This window comes from Callospermophilus lateralis, chromosome 7 (genome assembly GCF_048772815.1).
Source record: "Callospermophilus lateralis isolate mCalLat2 chromosome 7, mCalLat2.hap1, whole genome shotgun sequence".
In the NCBI taxonomy this organism is placed as follows: Eukaryota; Metazoa; Chordata; class Mammalia; order Rodentia; family Sciuridae; genus Callospermophilus; species Callospermophilus lateralis.
The window spans coordinates 136,303,601-136,319,044 of NC_135311.1; positions in this window are offsets into that span (position 1 = coordinate 136,303,601).

Below are 15,444 nucleotides of genomic sequence, written 5' to 3' on the forward strand. Positions count from 1 at the left end.
AATGCTACTGGATTCATCCACACGTGCATCAAACAGAAGAATCCTGGTTCTTGCCCATCACCTCTGCCAACTAGATCTTGGCTGTCAAGGCCACAGGAAGAGGTGAATTACAGCCCAATTGCAAACAGGAAAGATGTTTCTCTCTGGGTAAGGAATGTGCAAGAATGTTGACCACTCATGATTTTCCAATCTTTGGTTACATTCTGTCTTTAGAACTTGAGGCTGAGGTACACTGTGACTCCACAGCAACCACTTTTATTTACTGAGCAACTATAAGTACCTTCAGGGTAGAAGGGAAAGAACATGACCTTTAGAATCAGACTCTGGTTGGAGTCCTGGCAGAGTGAATATTGGCAAGGCAGTGAGCCTCTCGGAACTTTAGAGTTGTCCTCTACAAAATGGAGGTGTCCAGTCATTCCTGCCTCACACAACTGTGGGACCAAAAGTATCTTTGTAGTACGTTAGGAATTGTCTGTCTCAGATAGATAGATAGATAGATAGAAAGAAGGTAGATAGACATATATAATTTTTCTCCCCTCCAGGGTTTGTAACCTGCACAGCTATTGCCCAGGGAGCCGTGCCAGTGTTTGGTGCCTGTCATAGCTCTTCTGGAGAACTCTCAGTAGCTCCCCACCCCCTCTCTGGGATGCTCAGCTGCAGCCACTGTTTATGAAGCCCAGACCACTTAATATGCAACTCCAGCAACGTCAAACCTTTGGGCACTGGCAGGGACCAGGCATTTGCATCCTGAGATTTGAGCACCAGCACCAGGAGGGCCTGGCAGGAGAGGGCAAGGCTGGCCAGGCTGTGGGCTCCGGTGGGGTGGCCCAAAGGCAGGACACCTTCTAGCATCGCTGGGCATGGCCTGTCCCCTTGTCCTACCTGCCTTCTGTTTAGACGGAGAGACTCATTATCCAGTTAGACGCCAGGCAGTGAGACGAGGAAGCTAATTATGCCAGAGCTGGCTAATTAATGCTCTTTCCTATTAACATTCTCTGGAGTGCTCCATTTCAATTAGACGGTCTGTCCAAGGGGGGAAGGAGGGTTGCTGTCAGTCCAGAGGAAGAGAGGGCGAGGGGAAGCAGGGCAAGAGATGGACATTGGAGAGATTCCAGACGGAAAAAGGAGAATGGGTGGTGGGGAGACAGAAGGAAATAGGGGAACAGAGAAGGGAGCAACTGACTAGGGTGGGGCTCTGGGGTGGATGGAGAGGAGGGGCGTCCAGCACAGTGACTCCTGTGACTGCAAGATTCCTATCAGTATCTTCGCCAGGTGTCCCAAAGCAGGCCTTCGGGGTGCCTGGGATGCAAATGTCCTGAGGCCCAGTTTGCATCTCACAGGTGGCCGCTCAGAAGCTGGTGGGGGGTGCAGGCAGTGGAGGGTGGAGGGTGGAGTTGGAGCCGCCTCCTCAGTCCTCCCCTCAGGTAAAGGAGCAGACGCAGGCCACATTTGTACCTCTCCTCGGGACTAAGTCTACCAGTTCGACCTCCACTTCAGCCCGCCTTGTGGGGAGTACAGTTTGATGTGTTGGTGTGTGAGGATGTCAGAGGTCAAGGTTGAGTCGGCACAACCCTCCTCAGGTGATCTGGAGGCCCCCCTCTCTCCCATTGTGACCCCACCAGGGCTGTGGTCCCGGCCAGAGTCATCCAAATCTACCTCAGCTGTCCAAGCCTGGTTCAGTATCATCTCTGCTAAGAAGACTTACCAGATCTGAAGCCCCAGTGTCCCCACCACCCTTGTCATAATTTGCCTGGAGTAAAAATTACTTAAGGACAGAGATCAAGAGGAGTATGGCAGTGGCAAGATCTGTGGCTTTGGAGGCAGAGAGACTTCAGTGCAGATCCTGTGTGACTTAGAGCAGGCAGCGTAACCTTTCTGAGCCTCAGTCTTCCCTCTTGCAGAACGGGGACAATGGTACTCACTACAGAGGTGGCGGGAGGGTGACGTCGACTGCAGGCTGGTCACAGTGCGAGTAAGGCAGGGAAACAAGGGCTCTGCTTTCCTCTTCTACCCCACGGAGGCTGCGAACTCCCCGAGACCCACTCAGCAGGGTGTATTTCCCAGAGGTGGCCACGGCAGTGTCTTCTGTCCCACCAGCTCATCTCAGGAGGTGACTCTGGTATTCTTCCCTCCAGAGGGAATGTGTGCATTCCTCCCCTGGAATCTGGGTGGGCCTGAGGGACCCTCTACGGCAGCGGTGCCGCTTTGTGACTCCCAAGGCTGAGTGATACAGGGTGCAGCTTCCGCGGCCAGGAGCTCCTGCTTGGAGCTGGCTGCCATGGGGGGCGGGGGCCCCGGAGCAGCCCATGCACCAGCCCAGGCAGAGACCACCCACGGGAGGAGCTCCCTCTGACAAGCCAGCTGACAGCAGTGTCACCCAGCGTGTGATGGAAAGGTGTGAGCGGGACTGCCTGCGGGGAGTCCCCACTCCCACGTGCAGGAACCCCGGCTGTCACGTCTTCTGGGAGTAGGAGAGCCAGTGGCCTGGCCCTCTCTGGAGGGACACTACAGCAGCACCCAGCAATAGTCCCAGAACATCCCATATGTGACTCCGTGACCTGCAGACAGCATTTGTGGGATTGAAACCTCCGCAGAAAGTTGGGCAGAGCCCCCTCCCCCAGCCAGAGCCCCACAGCGTTGGAGCCAATGGGGCTGGGCCACCGTGGTCCCTGGGGGGCGAGGAGGTCAGGTGTGCTGAGTGAAGGACACAGAGGCGCTGACCATCTTGGGGTCAGTGTTCATAGACCCCTCCCCTGGACAGAAGGACAAGGGAGATGTCGGGCGACGTCAGCACCTGGGAGTGCGGCCCCCTCTGGGTTGGGGAGGATCCAGAAGCATGAGAGGAGGACTCGGTGAGTCCCTGGTGTGTCACACCCTCTGCCCCCACACCTGCCTTCTCGGTCCACCCCTGAAACCAAGAGCTGCCACGAGGGTGGCCATCCAGTCTGGTGGCCCACTGACGTGTCTCTGGGCCAGCCTTAGCCACCAACTTTCCGTACAGCCCTAGGTAATGTCCCACCCCTTCTTGGGGCCCCGTCTACCCATGTTGAAGAGAGATGGTGAAGGCCCAGGTCTCTCCGGCTGGGACACCCCCAGGAGGGCAGGCCCGGCCCAAGGGTCCCTCCACCCCCACCCCCCACTCAAGCTGAGGCCCCCCCACCTCAGCCAGTCGTCGCCTCCTCCACCCCTGACCCCTCCGTGCAGGCTGGAGGACAGAGATCACGAATTTGTCTTCCTTTCTCAGGTGACAGAATGGATCAGCTTGACAAGGAGCTCTGGCTGCTCGGTGCAGAGGAGCAAAGGGTGGCTCCCCAGGCACCCTCGAAGCTGACACAGCCCAGAGCAGGATGGGGTCCTGGTGATCTCCACTGTGGGGGGGCTTGGGGTGTTCTCAGTGACAACACCCTCCGACCCTGTCCGCTGTCCCTCTTACACACAGAGGGAGTCGGAATTTGACTCTGTCTTTCAAGGCCCTGAACCAAGTGGACACACATCCAGGGTTCCAGGTCTCCCTCTCTGGGAAAGGCAATGGTGGTCACCAGGGAAGGAAGACTCCACCCCATTTCAAGGTGAAGGGTTGGAGGGGCCCAAGGCCACATCTGCAGCAAAACCCAAATTTTATAACAGGAAAACAACAACCCATATGTGTAATCTTAAATAAAACCCATTTGCAGTGGCTGTGCAGTTTGGGAGGACTATGGTGAATTTATACTCCCCTTTATACTTGCCTGTCCCCAATTTTTCTGCAATGATCAAGTGCAGCCTTACTTTTAGAATCAGAAGTAAATGTTATTTAAAAATAGAACGTGTGTGTGTGTGTGTGTGCGCGTGGAAGGGATTTGCAACAGCCTTCAACTCTTTGCAGAGTTACTATAATGGGCGTGGGAGGGGGCTTTGTCCTCCAAGGAGGAAACCAAGCAGAGTTGGCTTCAGTAGTAGCAGCAAGGAGCCCAGCAAGAAACCGGCGGGACCTGGGACACAGGACTTGGCAGATGCTCAGTGGTGGGTGCCTGTGCGATCTCCAGGGCCCCTCAGGTGCACAGAGAGGTCTTGAAAGGAATGGGAAGTAGGCATGGTTCATCAGAGCCAAAGGGACCCTCAGGGGTCCTAGTCCAACTCTGTGGACTCGCACATGGGGAAGCAGACCCAGGGGTCGGGAGGTAATTCCCAGGGTCGAGGGACCAGGGCTGTTGGCTGGTGGTTTTCATCCTGCTCCACCACTGGATCTTGGGGTAGTTGTTTTTTTTAAGTAACTTTACAAATATGAATGTATACATACATACATACTGTATATATGAATACATACTATATATGAATGTTTGGTATATATATACATATATATTTATTTTACAGTTGTAGATGGACAGAATGCCTTTATTTTATTTGTTTATTTTTATGTGGTGCTGAGGATCGAACCCAGTGCCTCACGCATGCCAGGTAAGTGCTCGGCCACTGAGCTCCAGCCCCCGCCCAGTTGGGGTGGTTTTTGGCAGCCCCAGGGCACAGCCAGGCCTGGAGAAGCGGGCATACAGATTCAATGAGCCAAACCGGGAGCTGTGTCTAAAGTGTAAGGGGAAAGGCATCTGAACTAGCAGGCCAGAGGGACCGGCCATCTGGGCAGAGGGGCTCTGGTGGGAGGCAGTGGGGACATCCCGTAGCCCACTCTTCTCCCCAGTGCTCCAGGGATGGGTCCCCAGGTCAGAGTCTGTCTAGGGCCCTGTTTATGACTCCCCTCTATAGGCATCAGATGATAGAACCCTTCCTTCTCCATTCCCCCATCCCAGCCAGGAAATATTAAAATGTAATAAAAAAAAAAACACATTAGACATGCAGATTTGACTTAAAATACGTATATGTATATATAATTTAATGGCAATTAGGAGCTCATCAGCCTTTTCCTCCTGACTCGGGGGTTCTGCCTCCCTGGCTTAGCTCTGCTTCTTGAACTTCTTGGGGTCTCTGATTCTCCCATCCTTGGGTGGAGAGATCTGGGCAGAAGTTCAAGGTGCACGCTCTTGAGTTGAGTACCTGCATCTGCCTATGATATGCTGCAGTGGGGACACTGTGTCTGTCTCCTGATCATGGCCTGCCCCTCCTGTGCATCCAGCTCATATGAGGTGGAATCAGGAGGAGGCCATGGTCCCTCCAAGGTATCACTGTCCTAAACCCAGATATTCCCACCAATCCAGATATTCACCCTGATCCCAAACCCTCCCCTGAGACTTGGCCGCTCCATCTCAGCCTCGGAGACTGGAGAAGCCCTAGGAACGAGAGGGCAGAAGTGGGTCAGAACCACACAGGTGGTGTGAAGCCAATGCCCAGCCAGCTCAACACAGACACTCTGACACCCTTTAGGATAAAAGTAGCATCCCAGTTAGCTGAGCACCTACTGTGTGCCCAGTATTCTTTACCTATCCTCGGTCATCCTCACATTAGCAAGGCAGGCATACGAACATCTCCATTTTACAGAAGGAAAAATCATCATCATAGAGGTCAAGTAACTCCGTCATGGTCACACAGCCAATAAGGTAGAATTAGAGTAAAAACCTCAGTTCTACTGATCCCAAAGCCCAGGCTCTCTTTTGCTATTCCAGGTAGCCCTCAAGGGCCTTGAGCAGCGGGATGCCCTCAAGACACTGTGCGCGTCCCCACGAGCTCTTAAACCTCAACTCCGTGCACGGCATAAAGGGAGTCCCCGCCAGACACTGGAACTTGGCCTTCCTTTGGTGGAACCCGGATGTGATGGCTCCTTTCATGGATGGTTTGACTGCAGGTGCCAAGTGCCCTGGGTTGCAGGTGCCCGGACACGGGGCAGGACAGGGTTCTGGGTGTGTCTGCGCAGGTGTCTGGGGTGAGATGAACCTTGAAATCAGCAGGCTGCGGCCCCTCAGGTGGACGGCCCCTCCGACCCACTGGGGAGCTGAACAGCACAGGAAGGCTGAGGAAGAGGGACACTGTTGCCATCCCTCGGGTGGGGACAGTGGTCTTTCCTGGCCCATGGACTCAAGCTGAAACACTGGCCCTTCCTGGCCTTGAGCCTTACGGACTGGAACTCAGACCTCAGCCTCGTGGCTCTCCGGCCTTTCCACTCAGACGGCACTGCAGGGTGGGCCCTCCTGGGTGTCCGGCCTGCCGCCTGCACCCTAGGGCCCTTCCAGAATCTTCTCAAGTCCCAGGTCCTACCCAGAATCTCAAAAGAAAAAGGCCGCCAATCAGGGAGATGCCCAGGATCCACAGAGGGAGGGGTGTGGACCGTCTTAGTTCCCTGCCCAGCCCGGAGCCCTGGCTGGGTGACAGCAGCTGGCCCAGACGGGCCTGTGCCCTTCCCCCCACCAGAAACAGCTCCCCGTGGGCCCCACTACCTGCAGGAAGTCCAGGGATGCCCACGGCCATCCTCTTGGGAAAGAGAAGCAGGGCTTTCTTACTGGAGCCTACCAGGGCCCCTCGGTTCCCGGGAAGGGCGGGCTCAGAGATGGAGAGCATGCAGGACAGCTGGCCTCCCCGCTGACTCCCCGACACAGCCGCACAACACACCAGGGCAAACACGCCCCGCTCTGGGCGATGTTTCAGAAGGAACAGTGGGAAACCCCCAAAGGGACCTAACAAGACTGGGCCCAGCAGCCTCGGTGCCCTCCCCCACGCTGTGTGCTCCCTCCCGCAGGCTCTGGGGGCAGATCTGGTTACCCCAACACCAGAGGGCTATCACGGAAGGAAAGCAACCAGGGCCCAATGGGGGGTGATGGTGATGTGCAGTCGGACTTGGGTTCAAGTCTGGCGCTGTTGCTAGCCAGGGGCTGTAGGCAAGTCTGTTTCCCCATCATTAAAATGGCGCGGCGACGTCCCCTCCCCTGGCTGAAGCACAGCAGCCAGGAGGGTAATTATGAACTTCGCAGGTGGCAAGAGTCACAAATCTGGCCGCTGCCTGCGGGCAGGTCTACCAGTCAGCAGGGCGGACCCTCCTCTCTGCCACACAGGCCCCTGGACTTCAGTGTGAGTCAGAGTCACTTCTTAAAACACAGATTCCAAATCTCACCAATTCAGAGGCTGAGGCAGGAGGATCGCAAGCTCGAGGTCAGCCTCAGCAACTTAACAAGACCCTGTCCCAAAATTAAGGGGAAAAAAATTAAAAGGGGCTGGGGATGTAGCTCAGTGGTAGAACTTCCCCGATTCAATCCCTAATAATGCAAAAAAAAAAAAAAAAAAAGCAGCAAATTCCACACGCAGACCCCAGATCGCTCTCAGAGGTGGAATCAGGGAGTTGAGTCCATGAAGAGATTCCAGACAACTCACTTAAACTCTGAGTGCTCCCCGCTCCCTCCTGGGACTCCCTCAGCAGGGGAGGGCAGGCTGCAGAGGGAATGCTGGCCTCTGGGCTCTGGCCTCTCCCCACAGGGCTCATGCCTGGGAGCTTTGCAGGCAGACTCTTGAATCTCTGGCTGGGGTCACTCCTCGGAGGGTCTCTTCCTCCAGTCATGGGGAGGGAAGAAATGGTGGCATCTGGACCAGGAACAGAACTTTGTGACCAGAGAGGGGGCCGCAAACAGCCAACCAGATCTGCCAACCAGCTGCTTCTGGTAGGAAGAACATGGACCACCTAGTGGGGATTGTCTGCCAGGCCCTGGGCGGGTGGGGGAGGGGGTAAGGCCATCCACCAAGCTCTACCGTGCACTGCACCTGCTAGGTGCTTTAGTGACTTGTCTCTGATGGAACCCAGCTCTACACCAGGCAGCCGCCAGGGCTGGGCTGGATGGGGGCCTCAGCAGGTGGGTGTCAGAGCTGTCCCTGCAGCCAGCGAGAGCTCTGCGCCAAGAAGAATCCCACCCCATGACCCCACTCCCTCCCCCTCTCCCTGCGCAACTCATCCTGACAGTCCTGGCTCTAGCCGTCCTGGGAACAGCCTGAGCCCAAAGAAAAAAGGGACAATAAAAGCTTAATCAAACCAGCAGCTTGTACAGAGCCCGTGGAAAAGGAGCAGCCGCCCAGACGTCCCTGGCCTGGAGGGGAAGAAAGTCTGTCCCTCCCACCACCTCTCTCTCCCAGGTCCCAGCCACTGCCTGGAGCCTCATGTGGCGCTGGTGACTCTGGCCACAGAACCAGGGTCCCTGGGGGCCCAGCAGGCAGTCTGGCTCCCCAGCCCCCAGATTGCTGGGTTAATAAAAATAAAAAGATCCCACGATATATGACCAATAACCATGGCTATAAACGCCAAATTGGATTCCTTCCTGGCTGATGAGCTCGAGCCCTCTCGCTCAGCCCGATTAGCAAATATGTAAAACAATTCTCCTCGAATCTCCGCTAAATCTCGGCTCCGCCTGCCTGCATCTTCCTGCAAGCTCAGGGAGAAGAGGGGAAGGAAGCAGGGGATGGCGCCTGGGGCAGCAGAAGTGGCCTGGGCACTGGAGTGGATGCTTTCCCTCCACCAGTCTGATGTGTGACATGGAACGCGTCCCTCAGCATCACTGGCTGGGCAGTCCCCCACCTGCAGATGGTGGGTGGAGGGGTGGCCCTCTGCACCCTGCACCTCTGGCCCTGTCCTACCCACTGGGAAGGTGGAGGGAGGGGAGCCAGACGGTGGGGAGGGTCCCTGCATCCCCCTTCAGAGCCACTGCATAGTGGGAGGGGTGCACAGCCCAACAGTCAGGCGCTGGGTGCCGTCACAGCCAGTTCCTAGCTCTGTAAAAGGCCTTGGGAGCCTCCGTGCCTCCCCTAACCCAGCACACCAGACGACCTCGGGGTCCAGGGTGTTACAACGGTCCCCCTGGCTGGGCACCTCCCAGAGAGACGCTGGACAGGAAATGGGCAGCTACAAGATGAACAGGCACCGAGCCTGAGGAGAGCCACCACCACTGGCTCTGGGTGGGGAGAAAGTGGGAACGTGGGGAATGGAGAGTACCGGGTCCCGCATCCGCGGCCACCTGGGTTTGTGGAGTGCTAAGGAGGGCAGCCCCGAGAGGAGGTGGCAGAGCTGCTCAGGCCTGCGTCCCTGAGCCGGAGCCGTCCCTCACCTGTCCTCCATCTCCTGGGGGACTGAGCGACAGCGCTGCGCAGCAGCCCCCGAGAGCTCGCAGACGGATCCGCACAGGTTCTGCTCCCAGGAAAGATTTCCAATTTGCCAACGAGAAAACTGAGGCTAAGGGGCAAAGGGACCCGTCTGGACTGACTTCTGACAAGCGCAGCCCTCTCTCTCCGGTAGGTTTCATTTGAGCCTGACGCTTGGGAACTCTCGGCCCTAGGCAGCCCTCACCACCCGCACCAGCGTGGGAGCCTGCACACACACACTCATACTCATACTCACTCTCACACTCACACACACACTCATACATACTCTCACACTCATACACACACTTACACTCTCATACACACTCATACACACACACTCTCTCACACACCCTCACTCATACACACTCTCACACTCTTTCTCACACACACTCATATACACTCACACACATTCACACCCACACATACTCTCTCACACACACACCCTCATGTACAATCATACACACACTCATGCACACTCATACACACACTCATACACACACTCTCTCACACACCCTCACTCATACACACTCTCACACTCTTTCTCACACACACTCATACACACACACATTCACACCCACACATACTCTCACACACACACCCTCATGTACAATCATACACACCCTCATGCACACTCATACACACACTCATGCACACTCGTACACACACTCATACATACACACTCTCTCACACACCCTCACTCATACACACTCTCACACTCACACACTATTTCTCATACACACACATTCATACCCACACACACTCACGCACACTCATACACACACACTCACACACACACACACACACACTCAGCGTTGCCCCAGTGGTGTGGCCAGTCTAGGCACAGCCCAGCAGGGCAGTGGCCCCGGGAGGGGAGGAGAAGGGCAGCTTCATGGACTCACGCCCACCTTCCCCATCCAGGTGTCCCTGGTGGAAGCTCCCTGAAGTGCCGGCCCCTGCAGTGGCTCTGGGAGGGCTTCCTGGCCACACTGACCATTGACAGCTCAGGAGTGGCTGGGGGCAGGTAAGTCCAGGAGGTGGGCTCCGGATCCCTCCGCATCTGGGACCAGCTGGGAGGCCCTTGCCAGGGTGGGGAGTGTGCTGCAGCCCCCCACAGTGTGCACCCTTGGTGACAAGCCGGGGCCTCAGCAGACAGACAGGAGTCTGGGCAGAGCTGACCAGCTCGCTGGGGCAGGCGGCCACCCTCCAGCACCCCTGCCTCCGTTGCCTTTCTCCAAACACGCCCGGCAGGCTGAGACCTCAGGCACCAAGAACTGCTCCAGCCCCAAAGCCCAAGAGAGACCCCGTGAAGCCGCCCCCCAGGCCCAGGGATCCCAGCCCGCCCCTCCCCCACCGACAGGGAGGCGCCACCCAGCCTGGACCCCGCTTGCCCCTGCCCAGTCCTTCCGTGGTGAAGGGGCTCTGTCCTGCGTCTGTGACCTGGGCAAGTCTGCCCCTCTCTTTGCCTCAGTCTGCCCTTCTGTCAAATGGGTCTCAAGGAACTCTTAGGCCTCTGAGTCTGTCATCTTCAAAGGGCCAGGAGTGTGACAGGAGAGAAGGCAGGAGGCAGCTGGGAAGAGGAGGAGGTCGCAGGGTCTGAGTCCTGGGGGCCTCCTTACCCTGTAGTCTTCTAGGTCCCAAATCCTGCCCAGCCAGGAGCCGGGCACCCATGACCAGAGGGCCCGCAGGTGGGGAGGGGTGGGAGGCGCAGAGAGGGCGGGATCTGTCTCTCGCCACCCTGACCCTGGGCATTTACTCCAGGGCGGGGGAGCCGGCCGGGAAGCCTGGGCCTCCTTGTGCTGGACAGTTGGTCTGCAGAGGGCAGAGGAGTCCACTCGGTCTTTCAGGCAGGTGAGGGCGGGAATGAAGTGAAGGGACTCTCATTCAAATGTTGTCCAGGCAGAGCTGGTGGCAGTGGGGGGTCAGCTGTCCCTCTCTGCCAAGTGACTCCCTCCAAGTGCACCCTCTGAGCAGCCCCCCACCCCAGGCCTGGGCTTAGTGGGTCTTCTCACCCCCACCCTCGAGGGAAGATGCACAGGACTCTAATCTAGAACCAAGTCCCCTCCCCAGGGATCTCCTGGGCAGGTGGGGACGCCAAGCTTCCCTTTGTGGGCACTTGGGGTCAGGCCCTGCCCATCAAAGCTGACTGCCAAGGCCACAGCCCCTCCCCAGGCCATGGCTTCCTGCCTGTGGCCCCTCCCATCCTCACACCCGCTTCGGGCGCTGGCCCTAGAGAGCCAGGGCTGTCCTGTTAAGTCATCGGGGTCCTCCCGAAGGCTCCGTGAACCTTCTCACCCCAGATCCATTCTCAGCCTCATTAATGCCCACGAATGCCTCTCGCGGACGGGTCCCTGTTTGTCCCGGATCCCTGGCTCAGCTGCTCTGGGATCGTCTGCTCGAGGCTCTGCAAGAACCCGTGGGAAAGGCAGCCTTGCAGAGGGCACCCGCAGCCCGAGCCTCGAGCCTCGGCCAGACCAGGAGGGGCTTCCTCCTCCTCCGGCAGCGGACGCTTCTGCAGAGCCCGATCCCTCTCTGGCTTAGCCTGTGTCTCTCGCCTGTGTCGCAGGGAGGAGCTGAAACCTACATCCTGCCTTTGTGAAGCTGCAAGATGATGTTTTAAAACCAGCCAACGCTGCTCAACCCGAAACTCCCTCCTGCAGGCCCGTCCAGAGGGTGAAGGGGGCGCCATCGGGTGAAAGCCAGGAAGGTCCTGCCAGCCCGCCAGCCGCTGCCCACGTATGGACATCTGGAAAGTGATCCATTTGGTTGCTTGGCTTCAGGGAGCAACTGGCCAAACCCCGTCACCCTGTCACCGGGGACAGAGCCCGAGTCCACGCGTACAAATTACCCCGATGACTGAGGAATTCAAAAGATGCTTCGCCTTCAACGGCCTTTGTCCCCGAGACTCAAATCAAGTTCACGCAGAGGCCAAAGCCAGGGTCTTGGCCACGGTGTGGCAGTTTGCTCCTGACTCCCGTGGACAGCTCACCCGGGCTCGTGCCAGCTCTGCGGCTCAGTGGCCAGCTGCTCAGTCTCTGAGTGGCATTTCCCGTTGTTAAAATGGTGACGGTGAGGCTGTCCCATTGCTGGGCAGGTATGAGGACGAGGGGAATAACAGCTACAAAACTCTGAGCCCTTCGCCAGGTGAGGTGGCGCCCGCCTGTAATGCCAGCAGCTCGGGAGCTGAGGCAGGAGGATCGCGAGTTCAAAGCCAGCCTCAGTGAAAGCCAGACGCTAAGCCACTCAGTGAGACCCTGTCCCTAAATAAAATACAAAATAGGGCTGGGATGTGGCTCAGTGGTCGAGTGTCCCCGAGTTCAAACCCTGGTGCCCTTCCCCCCAAAAATAAAAACCTCTAAGCCCAGGTAGCAAAATAGGTTGACTATCGTCCCTGTCAGTGTCGTGACAAATTCCAGAAGTCCCCACAGGGGAGAGGACGTGAAATCCTCTGGAGAGTGCAAAGGTCAGGAAACACAGCCCAGGGACACCACCTGGCTCAACCTTCCTGGCCCCAAGCCCCACCTCAGCCACCTTCCCTGGAGTGGAAGTTCACCACCTGGCTGACCAGGAGGCTTCCTGCTGGCAGCTGCGTCTCCTCTTAACAAGCTTTGGCAAAGGACACGCATCCAGGTGCCAGTGTGTGTTGGATGCTTGGAGCAGATGGTGGGGCGGGAAGGAGCCTTCCACTCGGCACCCAGCTCTGCCACCAAGACGGGGAGCCGGGGAGCGAGCCCCGCCACTCAGGGGCACCACCTGGGAACCTGCCTCTCGGCCCTGGGAGGCTGCTGGCCTGGATGGTGTCCTCTGGGCCCCAGAGAACACACAGGGGCCCCTCGCACTCCCTGGGAGCCACCTGGGCCGTGACTCCCCACCCACTGCCTCTGCTCCAGGGAAAGGGGTCCTGGGACTGGGGGCAGGGCACTGTCCACTCCCGGGTCACGCTGGCGCACAGAGCTCACAGAGGGGGTCGGAGGTCCTGGACACCGGCTCCCAGGATTCACTCTCGGGTTCCGAGGAGTGACCTCTGGAAGGGACCTGGGTGGCACCTGCGAGCATCTCAGCCCACACCAGCCCTTCTCACTGTCCCCGCCAGTCACCCCTTGTTCCCAGTCGTCTCAAGACTCAAGTCTGCCACCCAATGGCCAGTTCCAAACTGCCCCGGTTCGCGGTTCGCAGGCTGGTTCTACCAGAGGGCGTACAGAGGGAGGAGGCGAAGGCACCATCTGGGTGCCCGCTCAGCTCGCGGGACTGCTCTCTCCGCGGTTCTCCCCGGGGCTTGGGGGGAAGCAGTCACAAGCCTACGCTTCGGTGACGTGCTCCAGTGGCTGGTCCCAGAAGCACTGAGCTCCTTCCAGGTTCTGGCAGGGACACAGCTGCTGCGGGTACACATGCCAGCAAGCTTGCCAGGGCTGGGAGGCTTAGTATAAATAGCCCCGGGCTGCCCACCGCCGCCTCCTCCCCCGGCTTTGCTTCCAAGCCTTCCCCTTCCTCGTTCCCAGAGTAAATTTGGTAGCAGAAGCTCTGCTGGCCCCACCTGCCCCTTTACAAGCTGTGTGACCCTGGGCACATGACTCAACCTCTCTGGTCTCAGTGCCTTATATTGTGAAATGGAATAAGAAGACCTGCCTCTAGATGGCTGCAGGGATTGCAGGCACACAGTAGGCATTCGGCAACTGGCAGCTGCTCCCAAGCTCCTGTGGGTATGGTCAGCTCCAGCCTCTCATTGTGGCAGGGACCGGAGGCCGCCAGCTTTGGCCGGTGCCCCTTTCCAAAGAGCTCTGACTAACATGCAGCTCTTTGTGGCTAATGTTTGCAAAGCATTCAGCACAGTGGCTGGCACCCGGCTCCTGTCCTGGGTTCACAATGGTCACTGTTCATGGTGATGACCTGGATAGGAAAGGGCGGGCAGGCTGGCGTCAGGACTGGTGCGCAGCACTTCCCCTCTGCCCTGCAGGGGAGGTGCTAGGTCACTGGGGTCACAGACACACATTCAGAAAACCAGTGAGGTTAGGTGGGAAGAGCCCCAGTCCGGGGTGCCGAGGCTCTGGCTCTGGCACCAGGGTGCTGTGTGATGCCGGGCAGCTCACTGGCCCTCTCTGAAGGCACTTCCCCATCTGCAGAGGCCTCTCGCAGTGGTGACCTTTTCGAGGTGTGTTTCCTAGTCCAGCCTCCCCAGTGGGCTCCTGCCTGAGGCGGGTCGGGCTCTCCAAGTGGGGGCCAGAGCCTGAGATGCACAGGTGAGGCCCAGCCCCAGCTCAGAAGCCTCAGGCACTGGGCCCGGGCCACTGAGAGGTAAGCCGGGTGGTAGCACTGGTCTTAACTGCTGTCAGCAGAATTTATATTCTTTTAAAAACCATCGGGGCTGGGGATGTGGCTCAAGCAGTAGCACGCTCGCCTGGCATGTGTGTGGCCCGGGTTCGATCCTCAGCACCACATACAAACAAAGATGTTGTGTCCGCCGAGAACTAAAAAATAGATATTAAAATTCTCTCTTTAAAAAAAATCTAAAAAAATACCCCATCATACTGTGAGTTTCTTGACCCACCGCCCACCCAAAAAAATGAACAAATGAACACATAACTAGAAACAATGCATAATACTGGGGAAACGGGGATTTTTGCTTCATTCAGATCAAAACCCGAGGTTGGTCTCCAAGCTGTGTGACCTTGGGCAAGTCCCTTCACTTCTCTGAACCCAGACTTTCCCATGCATTCAGTGAAGATAACGATTCCTGTGGCACAAGGTGGCTGCAAGGCTCGAGTGACAGTGTCTGTGAATCCTTGGCACTTGGCACACGGTAGGCATTCAGCAGTGGCAGCCACTGTTCCTGGTATTGTCATCTCCAGCCGCCCACTGTGGGCCAGGGACCGGAGGCCGCCAGCCTTGCATGGTGCCCCTCCACGAAGAGCTCTGACTAATTCACAGACGCGCATTACTCACCAGCCTCCCACCAGCGCCTTCCAGCGGATGGCGAGGACAGGTGGCCAGCTGGTCCTGTGGCCAGGCCGGGAGGGAGCTCCCACCGGTACCTTCCCTGGACCAGTCCGGACAGCATCCTGCCCTGGCCTGGGAGGAGACCGCCTGGGATCCCGTGGGGAGCGCTGCTCACTGTCCTGTCCACCCTCGGAGGAGACCTGCTCGCTGTCCTGTCTGCCTGGGACACAGCTCGTGGGAGATGCAGATCCGAGCCTGGGCGCCCGTCTCTATTTCGGGCTGACAGGGCTCCGTATTTATTTTCCCTGGGCCTCGGTGCTTTGGAATCCAGCTTGGAGGGTGTTTTGACAGACGGTGACACTTCTCCGCTCCTCTGGCAGAAACATGCTCCAGTGGGGGGAGGGTGGGCAGGGAGGAGGATTCCAAACGACAAAGCCTTTCCTGGCTAGGACAGGCATCTGAACACTCCTGCCT